This window comes from Lactuca virosa, chromosome 3 (genome assembly GCF_052849685.1).
Source record: "Lactuca virosa cultivar CGN04683 chromosome 3, Lactuca_virosa_CGN04683_v6, whole genome shotgun sequence".
NCBI classification, from domain to species: Eukaryota; Viridiplantae; Streptophyta; class Magnoliopsida; order Asterales; family Asteraceae; genus Lactuca; species Lactuca virosa.
Genome location: NC_136428.1, coordinates 213559616 through 213578312, shown reverse-complemented (window position 1 = coordinate 213578312; position 18697 = coordinate 213559616). Strand labels below are relative to the sequence as shown.

Below are 18697 nucleotides of genomic sequence, written 5' to 3'. Positions count from 1 at the left end.
TCTCTGGTTCCTCGATCATGTCGTGGAATATCATCTTCATTTGGAAAACTTGTTCCATGGGATTTAGGAAGACCATTGTTAGATTCAGACATCTACAAAACGGGAGAAATTTAAGTTAGTTGATAAGAATCCTTGATGTAACACCTAAATGAAACATTCAAGGCTAGGATCCAACACAATACTCTACAACCTAGAAGAGGGATGCCGTAATCTAGTTGCAGAATATTTGAAGGTAAGTAAATGACGATTTACCAATTTCCACCATGAAAAAGAAAAATGAAGTTTAAGTTTTAAATGAATTGAAACTCCTAGATCTTTTGAGATTCACTGAAATTTTCAATGGCATTTTTAATCTCGATTATGCCCTTCATTTGTGACTGGGATGCCGAGGATCACAAATAAGGTGTGAATAACCATGCGAATGTACGTGGTGCACCCAATGTTACTATCACCTAATCAATGTGCCGGTTAGCCACACACGCTCCATTGATCTATGATAAACATCGAGCCACCCTTCGCCACCAATGTCGATCCCAAATTAGTGTGTCGGTTAACCACACACGCTCCACTAACGTTTGACAAGGGTACGAAGTGTAATTCCATGGATTAGCATACAATTTCACATTTTGCCTAAAGTAACTAGAATTTGGGAATTTGTAAAAGCATGTAGTTACTTTGTACTTCATTATACTTATAATGGAAGGTTTCGTCCTATCCTACCCGTTCGGCTAACGACCCTCCACTAGTCAAGAGTGCGGTGGGTAAGAGTGGATACCCATTCAATCGCCATTTTATAGGCAATTTCCTTAAACACCCCTTATAGACCAGCTTCGTGAATGAGGCCTACTAACGGTAAGACTGACTGTTTACTTATACATATATTATATTAGACTTTTAATGTCATATATACATAGTATAGAGTGTATTTTAAACTTTTAAAATACTAGGTGGTCTAATTTAATTAATTATATTTTTAATTTAATTAAATGTAAACCAAAACTTTATGGATTTATTAACTCTCTTTTAATTATACACTTTAATTAATTAACAAAACCATAAGGGTGTAATTTGAATTTTTCAAAATACGAGGGTTTTAGAATTTAACATTTCAAAATTAAACTTTTAATCAACTTTTAAATTCCAAAACTTGAGGGCAAGTTTTGAAACTTTTCAAAACATTCGGGATTGGAATTTAAATATTTCAAAATTAACTTTTAATCAAAAAATTTAAATTCCAAAACTTGAGGGCAAGTTTTGAAACTTTTCAAAACATTATTAGGAATATTCTAGATCACAAATTCAAATAAAGCAATTAACAGTTAATTGGTGATTATCTAATATTGACCTAGTCCAATTACATGCAAGATAATTCACCAAATAATTCAAATAATCAAATTTTATCTTTTATTTTGGCAAGGATAATCACCCAATATCATAAAAATCCGATTTCTATTAATAAAAAACGTTTTGGTAATTATCCCACAGCAAAAAGGCAAGAAAATCGCGAAATTTGCTCCATCTGCGACTCTGACTTGTCGAGTCTAGCTTGGACTCGTCGAGTTCACTATGGACTCGGCGAATTCAGCCATGGACTCGGCGAGTCCAGCCCCCAGAAAACAAGATTTTGCGATTTTAAGCATGAATAAACAACTATAGCATCAAATACATCAAACAAACAGCCCTAGGCTCTGATACCACTGATGGGTTTAGAGCACTACATCATTCCTATGGTGTACATGCAAACCCTAATAGCTTTGGATCTAGTTTGTCTAATGAACATGCAATTGATTATCCAAAGCCATAAACCCTAGATCTAACATATCATGAACTGAAATAAGGGTTTAGTAATTACCTTTGATTGTTATATAGTAATAACAATCAATTCTTGGCTTCAGAAAGCTTAGTGCCTCAAGTGTTGCACCTCTAATGGAGTCACAAACACCACTAAGCAACTTGGATGAAGAGGGAGGAGAGAGGAGACGCCAAAAACGGCTGGAAACCCTAAAGGAACACTTAGCCACGTTTTTGGGGCATATGGGTCCTTTATATACATGTAGGCTATTAGGGTTTGCAACTAGGAAACCCTAATCTGACTGCTTAGGCCCTAAACAGCCCATGGACTCCTTTAACATATCCCTTGGACGAATTCCTTATGGGCTTCCCATAGAATTCGTCCAACCTATATATTATTAGGTGATCCATAGCCCAATTGTAATTATCTTATAATTACAACTCCAGTCCCCTAAGTTTAATTGATCTCTTTTAGCCGTAAAATTAATTCTTAATTAATTCTTGACTAATACTAATTAAACAATATGATTTCTCCTTTAATATATTATTCTCATAATATATTAATAAATCATAATTAAACCTTTCTCTCCTTAATTCATCCTTCATATTGCTATGGTGAAGGCAACCCAAAAGGACCATGCTCATAATCGGGTCAAGTACATACCAAAATAGTTATGGACTTAGACACTAATCCAACAGAAGGGTCTTAATGGATTAAGACCTTTTATTAAGAACTTTTTGGACGTGTAAAGTCATAAAGTTGGAGACTTTATGGCTCTAGGGTGCATTTGGACCATGGATCTGTAGTTTGGACTTAAGTGATTAAGCCATTAAGCACAAAATGAAACTTTTGGATCTGTGAGGGTACGCCCCGCGTAGGAGGGAATACGCCACGCGTACTCGGTCAGCCACCCCGATGTGGGTCAATGCGAGGCTCGGTGTACGCCCCGCATACCGCAAAAGTACCCCTGCGTACGCCTTCTGTTGGATTTTGGAATTTGGGCTTCGAGTTTTGGGCCAAATTTTGGGCTTAAATGTTTGGGCCCTTATTGGACTATCTGAGTATTAGTGGTTTGGGCCAAGTGAAAGGTTGGACCTTAGGATAAGGCCTAAAAAGGAGTTTGTGCTCATTTTGGAAAATTAGGCCAATTATGGGTCTTGAATAATCTTGGGCTTTTGGATCAAGAATTAGGCGTGGGTCTTGGTCCAATTAGGGAATTGGTAAAGTGGCCATTTACCCTAGGTATGGGTTATTAGTCAAGGATGGTAATCCAATTATTAATTGGATGTATATTTTTTTGTGATAGTTCGGGGATTTTAGTGAGCCAGCGGCCGGAGATTGTTAGTGCGATTCATCAGTGTGAGCTGAGTTATCCTCACTATACTCTCGGGTCGAAGGCACCAATGTCGGCCCTTTGGATTGTTATCCTAGTTTATTGTATGCTTGCTATGCTATAGTGATCTGCTAGACCTGTATGACTGCCTGTATATGCTAACTATGTTTGATTATGTTATATGTGGATATGTGATGATTGGTTGGGTCGAGGTGGTCCTGCTGTGTGCAGAAGGCCAACAAACCCAGCGGCCCGGATAGACTGAAGGCCTGTGAGGCGGATCAGTCAAGCCGAAGGCCTGAAGAATGGTCCAGACAGGCTGAAGGTTATGTATGCATGTTGTTGCTGTAATATCTATGATTATGTGTTTTGGTGGTGTTTTGGGGAAATTCACTAAGCATTGGGCTTATAGTTTTGGGTTATGTTTTAGGTACCTCAGATGATCGTGGGAACGAAAAGGCTTGATCGTGCACCTCCTTATGTTATGTTTTGTGATTTTGGGAAAAACTCTAATGTTAAACGTGTTTTGAAAACTACAATGTAAACAATTGTGATTTTTGGTTGGTTTGAAAAAGTTTAAATTTTTATGGATGTTACATCAAAAGCTTCCAAGATTTCCACATCATGGTCAAAGGTCAATGCATTGACTCGGAGCTTCCGGAAGATGTAATAATGAGCTACTACAATCTATGTAACAGTCGTAAAGAGATGCTTCATGATTGTCTTCCAGAAGATTTGTATGAAAAGTTGGTAGCTGGGATGATTGGTGAAACTGTAAATATTGCAAACAAGATCAAGAAGTGTAAGGTCATTGTAACTAAGGAGGAATTCGGTGTAATACGCCAATACCACATCCTTACCATTACGATATTAGAGTTACTTTCATCTTAATTAAATGTTCAATAAAATAATTGGAAATGTAGTTCATCTAATTAGGCTACACGTGCTTTATGTCTGAATACAGTTTTTCTTCAGGATCTTAAGGTGGTTGTCCTCTTAATTTCAGGATGATTCTTATATTGAGAAGTCTGATTTGTGCATATTTAATCATATATTTCGTGCATATTTCTAATACTTTTAGCTACAATTAGGCTTATTTTAGGACATAAGGTACTTATTATGTTTGAAATCTGTTTTGTAGTAGCAAAGACATGCTTGGGATGAAAAGGAACCAAATGTGGAGCTGGAAGCAGGAAAGAGTGGGCTAAGACATTTGAAGACAAAGAAGGCAGGAAGTTTGAAGCCCACAACGCGACTACATTACACCACACCGTGTTAGAGAGAATAATTAATCTTAATTTGTGCTTGGTTTCTTGACTTGATCATAGGAAAGTAACTATTAGATTTATCATTCAAAGTCCAATTTGTGCTTATATCGATTTTGTGTTTAACATGTGCTTGATCATTGCATGGTAATTCATAAATTGGTACATCTAGGTATTTGATCATAATAGCTAGTCAATTAATGAATTGGTAATCAATATAATCTATCCACTAGAAATAAACCATACAAGAGGGGGAAATCGGAACTAAACATAAGTACCCCTTAATTTTGAAGGAAAATCGTTTTCTTTGTTTGCTTAGTTGCTAATTTAATAAGAGTTTGATTTAAGTTCTTCTGATCTTGCAAAATCAGTAAAAGCTCCCTAATTTAAAGTTTTTTTTTCTTAGTTAAATTTAAAGTAGTTATTTTATTAATTAAATTTCATTCCTTGTGCTGGACACCCGACTTACCTAAGCTATTCTATAATCCGACTAGGTACACTGCCTATATGTGCATAAATTAATAAAGTTAGCTAAGGTTTAAAATTTTAAAACAATAGGTACTTCTGTGCCAACCAAGTTTTTGGTGTCGTTACCGGGGAACGAATTATTTGATTTTTTATTTAATTGCTTTTAGTTATTCGATCCTTACTGTGGGATAAAAACCTCAAAAAGTTATTTTTCTGCATTTCTTATATTTTTTTGTCTGTTCAGTAACCACAACATGGGTATCCTTGCCACATCGTGGTCACGTTACAGTCAGTTTTTAGTTTATTTATTTTTATTCATTTTACGTGTTTTTGTTTTATTTCAGTGATTTATGACCAGGGGATCACAACTTCCTATCATACCACCACTCGAAGATCCAAAATCCGTTTTCCACCAAAAGAGAGTTAAAAAGGTTGATGAATCATGTAGCCGTTTCTAAACAAACAAGGGCTTCGAAAGCTTCGATAACACTCCTAACGAGAAAAGGCATTGGGCACATACCAGAAAACGAGGAAGATTCGGAAGACGACATAAAAATCGAGGGGGGAAGAAATGACGGGCATCACCAGAATGACTATAGAAGATTACAAGACGCGAATCCATGATGATAATGGACTGGGACTTGTACCACTAGAAATTCTGACTGCAATAAACTTTGAGCTCTAGGGAGATATTCTCTCGATGCTAAAATACATTCCGTTTTCTGGGAAGGACTATGAAGACGCTTTCAAGCACATTGATGAGGTGCTAGACATAACCAACTACTTCCATGTGCCAAATGTTTCAAGAGATATGGTACTACTCAGGATGCTTCATGTGACATTTATTGGGGATGAAAAATTATGGTTAAAGTCATTTGAGCCGGGAACAATTAGAACTTGGACCAACCTTCATGAAGCTTTCATTGAACAATTTAGCCCTCCATCAAATATAGCTAAACTCAAGAAAAAAATAGTTAACTTCCAACAAGAAAGTGGGGAGTCCTTATATGAAGCTTGGGAAAAGATACAAGGGATTGTTAAGACATTGCCCACAACACGATTTAAACGTTCAACAAGAGGTTTCTATTTTCTATGATAGGGTAAATGTGATCACAAGGCAACTTCTTGACTCTCAATGACCGATGCCAAAGAAGGAACCATCGGTGATCACAGATTTAATTGAATAATTCGCAAAACACTCGCGGGAGTACCACAACCCACATGATGATACTATTAGGAGGAAAGGGAGCAAGGATGGTGAAAATGAGAACATAGTAGCGGTATTAGCAAAACTAGAGAATATGGATCGAAGAATGACAAAGATGGATCAATGTATACATGCCATACATGTGGGTTGTGAGAATTTCAATGGGCCACATTTGACAAAAGATTGTGACTTGGACGAGAACGGTAACCGGAAAACTCAAGTGTGCTACTCAAGAGGAGAGATATATGATGAGGATTGGATAAAACCAAAGAAGGAGTGGTTTCCTTACGATGATACAAGAAGCAAAAGGATGAGAAGTGTAGGAAAACCGGTCAAGGCTTCTACCCAAAAGAACAACCACCACCCGAGAAGAAGATGGACTTTGAGACAATGCTTAATAGGTTTATGGAAGCCTCTGAAAAAAAAACATGATGCTACTAATGTTACCATGATAAATCGTCAAGCTTCCATTAAGAACATTGAGACTCAACTTGGACCATTAACAACACTTGTTAACGAGAGGTTACTTCATACAAATATCGATCCAAAACCATAACCTCATGTTATGGCTATATACACTAAAAAAGAGAAAGATTGTGAGCCATTTATGATGTTTGATACAAGTGTCGAACAGCCCGATCCATGTTTGGAAGAAGAGAAGCCCGAAGCAGAAAAAGAAAATTCAGAATCGAGTTCTATTCAGACCTCACGTCGTGGCACCTTTGCCACGCCGTGGCCACTAGGGAACAAAAATCCTTCATTTTCGAAACCATACCAGCCTCCTCTTCCATTCCCATCTTGATCCCTTAAACATATTCTGGAGCCGGAATAGAAGAAGTTCATGGAACAAGTACTATCTCTCTCGATAAATGCTCCATTTTTAAAGTCCATGGATAAAATTCCCAAATTCGCTAAGAATGTGATAAGTAACCGAAAAGAGTTGGAAAAAGCATCTACCATCATGCTTAATGAGTTATGTTCAGCTGTAATCATTAATGGATTGCCAATTAAGATAGGAGATCCGGGCCAACTAACTTTTCATTGTGAATTTGGAAATTCCACTTCAATAAATTCTTTAGCCGATTTGAGGGCTAGCATCAATCTAATCCCATATTCTTTTTATGAGAAGCTCGGTCTACCAAAGTTACAAAACACAAGAATGACACTTCGAATGTCAGATCTCTCAAATACTCATTCACATGGGATTGTCGAAGATTTATTGGTAAAGGTTGGGAAATTTATTTTTCCAGTTGATTTTTTGGTATTGGATATGAAAGAAGATGAAGACCTTGCCATAATCTTGGGAAGACCATTCTTGCGCACCGCAAGAGCCCTCGTCGACATCCATGACTCAAAGCTCACACTTCATGTAGAAGATGAAAAAATAACTTTGAAATGAATCAAAAAGTGAGTTATGACAAGACAAGATATGAAGTGTTAAGGTTGAGCGATTTGGAAGAAGAAAATCTTAATGAGCTAGATGAGATTGAAAAATTGATGGAGGAAGAGTTGAAAGATTAGGAGAAGCCTCAAGTGGAAGAGGTAAAGTGTTCCAAGCCAAGAGCTTCAATTCCTATTACCTTTGAAGTATTCGCGTTCACTACACCCAAGGCTCAAGTAGAAGAGGCAAGTGAAAAAGAAGAAGAAGGTGATTCGGGTGATAATAGTGAGACAAATGAAGAGGATATGGGTGAAGAATTAGAAGAGCCAATAATTACCAAGATGGAGGTAGACAAAGAGGAACATAAAGAATATGAGAAAAAGAATACAAATATGAAAGGGAAAAGCAAATAATTGAAACAAAAACATGAAGAAAGTGCAAACACAAAGAAGGAGGAAAACTTGAAGAAAGCATACATATGAAGGGTACAAGCATACAAGAAAAGATGGACATAGCAAAAGGAGAAAAGGGAGATCCCACTCCCAACCGCAACAACATAGAGTGGAAAGGAGTCCGACTCACAACTCCACAAAAATAAGCGCTTCTCGGGAGGCAACCCAATGTTTTAAGAGTTTGCATTTTATTTTGATTTCTTTTCAGTCCTTGTTTTCATTTTTAGTTTTATTTTAGTTTAACCGAATGATGATGTGTTTCTCTAGTATTTTGATCTTATTTTGTAGTGTTGAAAGAAAGTGAAGCAATAAAGGAGATTAATTAGAAAAAGTAGTGAGATCTTGGAAGATTACAGTTGAAAACCATATTTTTGAATAATGTGGGGTGCCTACCTAATGATGGGAGGAGTTGAAGAATTTTAAAGAAAGAAAAGGTCGAGATTGGTCCTTAGCCATTGAGAAGTAAAAATGCATTATATTTTGGCTCCAAATGACCGTCTGTTAAGTCACCACGACGTGGCCATCACTACCACACTGTAGCGTTTGAGTTTATCGAGATCAATAATCTTGATGACCTACCCCCATGACGTGGCCATTATCTCCACGCCGTACCCCACGTTCAACACACTTTTTGAAGATGGTTCTTTGGTTTATTTTAATCCGACACATTTACATTCATGAGAAAAGCGTTTAGAAGCACTGTTTCCAGCCATTATACGAGATGTCGACCACACTTTCAAGAATTCGATCTTGCCACTATTACCTCAGGGAAGTTTGTTCAAAGTTCCCTTTTTATTTTTATGTTCTTTGATTGTTTAAGTATGCAATGAGGGCATTGCATGAATTAAGTGCAGGTAAGGGGTCGAATATAGGAATGCAAACATACTGAAAAATTAATTAAAATAACTTAGGATTTTGAAAAAATTTTAGAATGATTTGAAATAATGATCTAAAAATTGAATCTAGTTAAAAAAAATTTGTATTGTTGTGTTGAGACCTAGGTTGCTAGTTTTGTGTGGGATGATCCTATATGAGTTTCAGTGTTTATTTGAGCCAATATATGTTCTAGTGTATTTGTGGCTTTCCTGTCCTAGTGAAATCATGGAACAAAAACACAATCTTTTTTAGTTTGAGGGATATAATATGTTTAGCATCGTGTACCAGAAATATATCCAGAAGAGCTTATGTTGTCAGTGCACCTTAGACTAATACCTCTAACCAATAAGAGTTGAAGTTAAGTTCCCTTGCTTAAGCATATGTTTTTATAGCATTTTTAGTTTTGAATGAAAAAAGTGAGAAAAGAAAAAAAAAAGAAAAAAAAGTTGCAAAAATTTGAGAGAATAAGAGTCTACAAAGCTATGAAGATCAAGAAATATGAAGAAAAGTTCAAGAAATCAAAAAATCGAAGACTCAAGAGTAAGGCAATTTGCCAAGTTATTATTTATTGTAATTTTTCTTTCTAGGTTATTTTTCCATATGTATTCTTGGGGGCTTAACCAAAAATACCTTGAGGTTAAGAAAGTTTGTTGAGGATATATTCGGAGGGATGCATAAAATGAGTGTTGTTCAAAAGAAGCTGGGAAGTGTTTATGAGGATTGTGAGTATTTAGGATTGGGGAGGTTCTTAGGAAAATTTAGACACAAATACATGCATTGCGGTCTTGATGTAATGGAGAGGCTTAAAATGGATTGTCTTGTGCGATGTTGGAAACTAGGGTTTTAATGTGATGATATGAATCCGCTTTGCTTGAGGGAAATCAAAAGGCAAGTGTGGGGTATTTTGATATATGCATATTTAGTCATATATTTTATGTATATTTATAATACTTTTAACTAAAATTATGCTTATTTTGGGACATAAGGTACTTATTATGTTTGAAATTTGTTTTGTAGTAGCAAAGACATGCTCGGGATGAAAAGTAAGCAAATGCGGAGCTGGAAGCATGAATGAGTGGGCTCAGGGGCGGAGGATGTGTAGGTCCAGGAGGGGTTGTGGCCCCCCCTCCCCCCCCCCCCCCCACGATATTTGGGCTAGAAATAGGAAATATAACTTCAAAATTTTTAATTATAGGCCTTTCAGTGTCAAAATTGGGCTATGGCCCCTCCCGATTTCACAAGTGACTCCAATAATCCGATTTCTCCACTTTCTCCAAGGTGACAAGTCAAAATCAATTCTTCATTAGCATCTTACCCATCGTCGCTACCTCCGTATCTTACCCATCGTCACCACCACAGTCCGCAGTAGCTGTCACCGATCACCGGATGACTATAAATCAGGTATGGAATCATGTTCGTTCTTGATTTCTTCTCTTGTTCTTTCTTGTTTCTTCTCCTGTTCAGCTGTTGTTCTCCTGTTTGGATTCATCTCCTCTTTGAAATTGGAATTAGGATTTAGGAATTAGAATTTACAAACCTCAATTCTCAAAACCTGAGTTACTTTTTTTTTAAGTTAGCTGTGAAGTTGAGTTGATGATTTGTTTAGCCCTTGAAGCTGTCGATTAAGGACTTATAGTAGGACAAGGGACACGAACAATATATATATATATATATATATATATATATATATATATATATATATATATATTGATTTATGTCTGCTAAAACTGAAAACTGTTGGATTAGTGTCTAAGTCCGTAACTATATTTGGTATGTACTTGACCCGAGTGTGCATGGTCCTTTTGGGTTGCCTTCACCAAAGCAACTTGACAAGGTAATTTGATATGAGAGAGAAGATATTATGGTTTATTAATATATTATAAGAATAATATATTAAAGGAGAAATCATATTTATTTAATTAGTATTAGTCATAAATTAATTAGGAATTAATTTGGTGACTAAAAGAGATTGATTAAATAAAGGGGTATAAACTGTCAAATGTGTGATAGTTGAGTTTTGGGCTGGGAAACCTAATGGACTAAGGGGGAACGAAATTATGATGAGGGATCATCATATTTTCGTCCAAGGGCCTCATTCCAGAAGGTTCCTTGGGCTGCTTGGTGGCTAAGCTATCCATTAGGGTTTAGACTGAAACCCTAGCACCCTACAGTATAAATAGATGCCCTATGCTTCAATTTGAGGCCACTTGATTCCAAGGGAAACCCTAGGGCCGAAATTAGCATCCTTCCCCTCTCTCTCTTAATTGCCTTCTTGCTTCAAGGTTTTTGTGAGCCATTAGAGGCACTACAATTGTGGTGCTTGCTTTCAAGAGTTCAAGAGATCAAGGAAACTAGTTGTTATTGCAATATAACAACAAAGGTATGTCTTCTACACTTCTATATGATTTTCGAAAATTATAGAAGCATGCTAGGGTTTATTTTGTGTTCATATAGTTGTATGTCTTATAGTGAAAACATAGATCCAATTACGGTTGCATGTACACATAGGATTGTTTGTATAAAACCTATCAGTGGTATCAGAGCCTTTGGTTTTGTTTTTAATTTGATTTGATACATATTATGAATTTGACAAATTAGGGTTTATGGCAAGTAAACCCTAAGGCTTGGTGTTTTTCGAAAATAGGGTTAAGAAACCCTAGTTGGCGATTTTTTGTAGGGTTCTTAAACCCTTTTTGCCTAGCCTCCAAATTTCGAAATTAGGGTTATGAAACCCTAGGGATTTCGAAAATCCCTTGCCCCCCAAGACAAGATCCCAAAATTTTAGGGATTTGGATAATGCCATCTTTGTGATTATCAACTTAATTGTTTAAACTAGATAATTGAAGATCTTGAATTATCCTTTCCATAAATTTCGAAATCTAGGGGATAAAAAGGATTAGGATAAATTAATTGTTTAATTTTATGATAATCCTTCATGATTTAATAATTTAAATTAATTGTTTAATTTTGATAATTATTAAATCAAAGATTTTTGGTGTTTAAAATTTTAAATTAAATTGTCTAATTTTCGAAAATTTTAAATGCAACAAAGACACTAGTATTTTAAAATGTTTTAAGATACACCCTTATACAATTATGATATTATAAGATTAATTATTATATATATGTATAAGAATAAGCTAGTCTTATCGCTAGTAGGCCTCATTCACGAAGCCGGTCTATAAGGTGGGTATAAGGTTGCTGCCTATAAAATGGCGCTTAATGGATGTACACTCACATCTACCGCTTGCTTGACTGGTGGAGGGTCGTTAGCCGAACGGATAGGATAGGGCACTTAATTCCTCATTATAAGTGTAATGGAAATATTAAAGTAACTACATTGTTTTACAAATTCCCACTCTTAGTTACTTTAGGGTAAAATGTGAAAATGATGCTATTCCATGGAATTACACTTTGTACCCCTGTCAAACATTAGTGGAGCGTGCGTGGTTAACCAGCACATTAATTTGGGATTGACATTGGTGACAAAGGGTGGCTCGATGTCTTATCATAGATCAATGGAGCGTGCGTGGCTAACCAGCACATTGATTAGGTGATGAAGACATTGAGTGCACCATGATGATTTGCATGGTTATTCACAAACTTGTTTGAAATCCTCGGCATCCCAGTCGCAAATTTGAAGTGCATATCGAGATTTAAACATGCCATTGAAATGTTGAATGAATCTCAAAAGAAATCTAGGAATTTTCAAATACATTTAAAACTTAACCTCTTTCGTTTTTCATGGTGAAAATTAGTGAATCGTCATTCACTTACCTTCAAATTATTTACTTTTAGATTACGGCATCCCTTTTCTAAGTTGTAAATAATGTTGTTGGATCCTAGCCCTAATTTCTCATGTGGGTGTTTAATTAGGGATTCATTCTAATCAAACTTTGTTCCTTTCTATTTCAGATGTCAAACGCAAACGCAAACAACAACACTTCTGGGTCATTCTCGTTGATGAACCTGTGTCAAAAAGTGACATTTGATGGCTCAAACTTCAACGAGTGGATGAGATACATTCGCATGATAACTCGTTATGAGGACAAAGAATATGTCTTAGACGAGAAGCTTGAAAGGATCAACCCAGAAGAAGCTACTCCTGAAGAGATGGCCGCCTTTGAGGCCCACGAGCGTGATGCAACGAAAGTTCATTGCATCATGTTGGCCACCATGAACCTCGAACTCCAAAAGTCCTATGAGGACATGTATCCATATGAGATGCACCAAGATTTGCTGGACAGGTACCACCAGAGCGCGAGGCAAGAGCGCTATGAGATCATCACCAACATGATCACCGCTAAGATGGGGAGTGGAGAATCCCTAACTGCTCATTTGCAAAGAATGCAAAGATATGTTGATCGTCTTCTCAAACTTAATGTTAAGTTTGATGAGGATTTGGCTATCGACATCATCCTCCACTCCTTGCCTTCCTGCTACAGCCAGTTCAGAATGACCTACCACATGAATAAGGAAGAGGTCACCCTAAGTAAGCTTCAAGGGCTCCTGAGGACAGCTGAGAGCAACCTCAAGGACAAATCTATTGCATCATCCTCTACTGTAACTGCTCCTGTGTTGGCAATTAGCCAAGGAAAGGGAAAGAAGAGGAAGGCTCCTTACAAGAGCCACCATAAGGGTAAGACCCAAGATGGTTCTTCTTCTAGTGGGACCAAAGCAGGTTCTGTTAAGCCCTCTTCTGACCCCAAGGAAGCAGAGTGCTTCTATTGCCACCAGAAGGGCCACTGGAAACGAAGCTGCCCTAAATATCTGCAAGATATTAAGGATGGGAAGATAAAACCCACCTTCGCAGGTATATATTTAATTAAATCTAATAACTCATCATTTGCTACTTCATGGGTTCTTGATACAGGGTGTGGTTACCACATTTGTTCTGATATGCAGGGCCTAAAAAGAAGTAGGGAAGTGGAGCATGGAAGGATAAGCTTGATCATGGGAAACAAGAAGTCTTCACCAGTAACCAAGATCGGAGTTTATTCCTTAGTGTTGAGTAATGGGTTAGGGCTAGATTTAAATAATTGTTGCTATTCGCCAGATATGGCAAGAAACATCATTTCTTTTCATGGTTTGTTTAGACAAGATTTCAGATATTCATTTGATAATAGTAATGGTTCTATTAATGCTTATTTGAATGGTGTCTTTTATTTCAATGCATTACCTTGTAATGGGATTTATGAATTTGTGATGGTTGTTGATAATTTAGGAAATAATGTTTTGAATATTGATTCGTCCACAAGTTTGGACAAAGCATGCTTGTGGCATTGTCGCCTTGGCCATGTGAACAAGAAACGCATAGCCCAACTCCAAAAGGATGGAGTCTTGGAGTCTTTCGACCTTAGGGACGATGACGTGTGTGAGTCTTGTTTACTTGGGAAGATGACCAAGTCACCCTTTACTGGCACATGTGAAAGGGGTGAGGGTGTATTGGATCTCATACACACAGATATATGTGGACCCTTTAGATCCACCACAAGGGACGCTTGTCGCTTCTACGTGACTTTTACAGACGATTATAGCAGATATGGATATATCTATTTAATCAAGCAAAAGTCAGAAACTTTTGAAAAGTTCAAAGAGTTCAAGAATGAAGTGGAGAATCAGTTGGGCAGGAAAATCAAGATGCTTCGATCTGATCGAGGGGGAGAGTACCTAAGTCTTGAGTTTCACGACTATCTGAAAGAGTGTGGAATAGTTTCACAATTGACGCCTCCTAGAACGCCACAATTGAATGGTGTGGCTGAGAGACGTAATCGAACCTTGTTGGACATGGTTCGCTCTATGATGAGTCGTGCTTCGTTACCAATCTCATTCTGGGGGTATGCCTTGGAGACTGCCGCCCATATCCTTAACTTAGTTCCCACCAAGAAGGTTACCAAAACTCCTCACGAGATGTGGACAGGGAAAGCTCCCTCGTTAGCACATATCAAGGTTTGGGGTTGTGAAGCTTTCGTAAGACGAGAGACTCACGACAAGCTAGAACCTCGTAGTGAGAAGTGTTATTTCATCGGCTATCCACAGAAGTCTTTTGGTTATCTCTTCTATAGACCAAATGACAATGTTGTCTTTGTTGCTAGGAGAGGGGTTTTCAGAGAAAGAGAACTCATAAGCCAAGGAGACAGTGGGAGTCAGATTGACCTTGAAGAGCTTCAAGAGTCAGGAGAAGAAGGAACCTCTGACACTGGCATGCAACCTGAGGAGGAAACTCCTGTTGAACCTATTGACCAGTCCTTACCTCTTAGACGTTCAAGTAGAGTTGTTGTTCCACCCCAGTTTTATGGTTTCCATATTACTACTGACGGGGATACGTTTATTAGTGATAGTACACTAGTGAATCTGGACGAACCTAACAGCTACAAGGAAGCCATGGCAGGCCCAGAGTCTGCTAAATGGAAAGAGGCAATGGACAGCGAGATTCAGTCCATGTATGACAACCAAGTTTGGAATTTGGTTGATAATGTACCAGGTCGTAAGACAGTCGGGTGCAAGTGGATCTTCAAGAAGAAGACAGACATGGATGGGAAAGTGCACACTTATAAAGCACGATTGGTCGCGAAGGGCTTTACTCAAACTTCTGGAGTTGACTATGATGAGACCTTCTCACCAGTTGCGAAAATAAAGTCTATTAGGGTAATGCTTGCAATAGCTGCGTTTCATGATTATGAAATCTGGCAGATGGACGTAAAAACCGCTTTCCTAAATGGGAAGCTGGCTGAGGATGTTTACATGAATCAGCCAGAGGGTTTTGTCAATGCGAAGCATCCAAATAGAGTGTGCAAGCTTGAGAAATCCATTTATGGATTAAAGCAAGCATCTCGCAGATGGAATCTTTGTTTTGACGAGAAGGTCAAAGAGTTTGGTTTTCTGCGAAATGAAGATGAGTCATGTGTATATGTCAAGGCCAGTGGGAGTATAGTGAGCTTTCTCGTATTGTATGTCGATGACATACTACTCATAGGAAACGACATCCCAACATTGCAGGAGGTCAAGTCCTGGCTTGGGAAGTGTTTCGCTATGAAGGACCTCGGAGAGGCTGCATATATTCTGGGAATAAGGATAGTGAGAGACAGAAGTAAGAGACTGATAGGACTCAGTCAGGATACATACTTGGAAAGGGTACTAAAACGTTTTAGTATGGAAAATTCCAAGAAAGGGGAGTTACCAATCCAATGCAATACCAAACTGAGTAAGACTCAGAGCCCGAGTACAGAGGCAGAAATAGCTGATATGAGCCGAGTACCTTACGCTTCCGCAGTTGGCTCAATTATGTACGCTATGACCTGTACTCGCCCTGATGTGGCTTTCGCTTTGAGCATGGTCAGCAGATATCAAGGAAATCCTGGTAGGGCACATTGGATTGCTGTCAAGAATATTCTTAAGTACCTACGAAGGACTAAGGAATGGTTTCTAGTCCTGGGTGGGAGTGATGACTTAAGGGTGCGAGGGTACAGTGACGCTAGTTTCCAGACAGATCGGGATAATTACCGATCGCAGTCGGGCTGGGTCTTTACCCTGAATGGAGGAGCAGTGACTTGGAAAAGTTCCAAGCAAGAAACTGTAGCTGATTCAACGTGCGAATCAGAGTACATTGCGGCGAGCGAGGCGTCAAAGGAGGCTATATGGTTGAAGAACTTCATTGGAGACCTTGGAGTTGTGCCATCCATAAAAGAGCCCATGGAAATTTTCTGTGATAATAAAGGAGCGGTTGCCTTAACCAAGGAACCAAGGGATCATGGCAGATCTCGTCATATCGACAGGAAATACCATTTTATTAGACATCGAGTAGAAGAGGGACTCCTCGTTGTGAAGAGGGTATCGTCAGAAGATAACCCAGCAGATCCCCTCACGAAGGGACTGAGTAGGGTTAAGCATTTGCAGCACGCTAGGAGCGTAGGGCTGAAGGACGATATTAGTTTAGATTAGATAGGTAGGAAACTTGTAATGGATGATCATGTATTCAACATTTGATGATTAAATAAAGGTGTGTTATTTATAAGAAAGCTTCTATCTTGTGTTGATTATTTATCTGTTGTTTCAATTTTGCATGTTTTGACTTCCTGAATAATAAGATTATTCGAACAGTCCACAATCGTTCATATGTTGGAAGTAGATATGAAGGAAGATTGTCATAAATTTGTTTGTAGATTGTCTGAAAAGTTTTAGACATAGCAAAGGTTTGCTGCAAAGTTTATGAGTGCTTATGAAATTTGTATTGAGCATTGGAATAGACCCACACTTGCTGGTATCACTTCATGAATGTTATCACAAGTGATCGCAAGATGATAATATCATATAATCTTTAAACCTAGAGATATGGTTATTGTTTGCTAGTTGATTATACATTGATAATGCGAAAACGCATCAGTAACTTGATGTTATAAAACACATTATTGTGTGTGGTTTAACTAGTAAATGATAAAGGCATATTAGTCGACGTTTTTCTCTTCCTTTTATTCTATGAGAATAAAAGCGATATCTTGGCCACTTGATGATTGGGTTTGACTTATGTGCCGGGCCCGGTCAGGATGAAGTTGATGTGTTCAACTGAGTTCTATGTCGAACAAATCAGAGATCAAGAAAGAAAATGCTAAACAATAAGTATTGTTAGCATGATATCTAGAACAGAGGATTATACGATCCCTTATCTGAATGACAGATTATTGGTCAGAGTTGACAGCGGCTATTGAAAGCTACGATTGCTAATCGGATACGGAAGTCATATGTGAGATGTAGTTACTAGACTTATCCAAGTGGGAGACTGTTGGATTAGTGTCTAAGTCCGTAACTATATTTGGTATGTACTTGACCCGAGTGTGCATGGTCCTTTTGGGTTGCCTTCACCAAAGCAACTTGACAAGGTAATTTGATATGAGAGAGAAGATATTATGGTTTATTAATATATTATAAGAATAATATATTAAAGGAGAAATCATATTTATTTAATTAGTATTAGTCATAAATTAATTAGGAATTAATTTGGTGACTAAAAGAGATTGATTAAATAAAGGGGTATAAATTGTCAAATGTGTGATAGTTGAGTTTTGGGCTGGGAAACCTAATGGACTAAGGGGGAACGAAATTATGATGAGGGATCATCATATTTTCGTCCAAGGGCCTCATTCCAGAAGGTTCCTTGGGCTGCTTGGTGGCTAAGCTATCCATTAGGGTTTAGACTGAAACCCTAGCACCCTACAGTATAAATAGATGCCCTATGCTTCAATTTGAGGCCACTTGATTCCAAGGGAAACCCTAGGGCCGAAATTAGCATCCTTCCCCTCTCTCTCTTAATTGCCTTCTTGCTTCAAGGTGTTTGTGAGCCATTAGAGGCACTACAATTGTGGTGCTTGCTTTCAAGAGTTCAAGAGATCAAGGAAACTAGTTGTTATTGCAATATAACAACAAAGGTATGTCTTCTACACTTCTATATGATTTTCGAAAATTATAGAAGCATGCTAGGGTTTATTTTGTGTTCATATAGTTGTATGTCTTATAGTGAAAACATAGATCCAATTAGGGTTGCATGCACACATAGGATTGTTTGTATAAAACCTATCAAAAACAACCAAGTTATTTAGATGAGTTATTGTCACAGAACTGAAAACAGCCAATTAGAACAAGGGACACGAACAATACACACACACACACACATATATATATATATATATATATATATATATATATATTGATTTATGTCTGCTAAAACTGAAAACAACCAAGTTATTTAGATGAGTTATTGTCACAGAACTGAAAACAACCAATTAGAATTTACAAAACTGAAATTGTTTTTGATTTGGTTATGCTAATTTGCTTCAAACTAGAACAAAACCCACCACAATGTTGATCGTTAGAATTTACAAAACTGAATTTTTTTTATTTGGTTCCGCCAGGTGTTTTTGGTGTTTATT

General features: G+C 37.6%; 1 non-coding gene across 1 annotated transcript; it reads right to left on the bottom strand.

The window, feature by feature from the left end:
- Positions 1-5813: 5813 nt before the first annotated feature.
- Positions 5814-5921, bottom strand: LOC145168234 (small nucleolar RNA R71). Its single transcript, XR_013741802.1, has one exon. It is a non-coding gene; the product is annotated as a small nucleolar RNA R71 (small nucleolar RNA).
- Positions 5922-18697: the final 12776 nt, after the last annotated feature.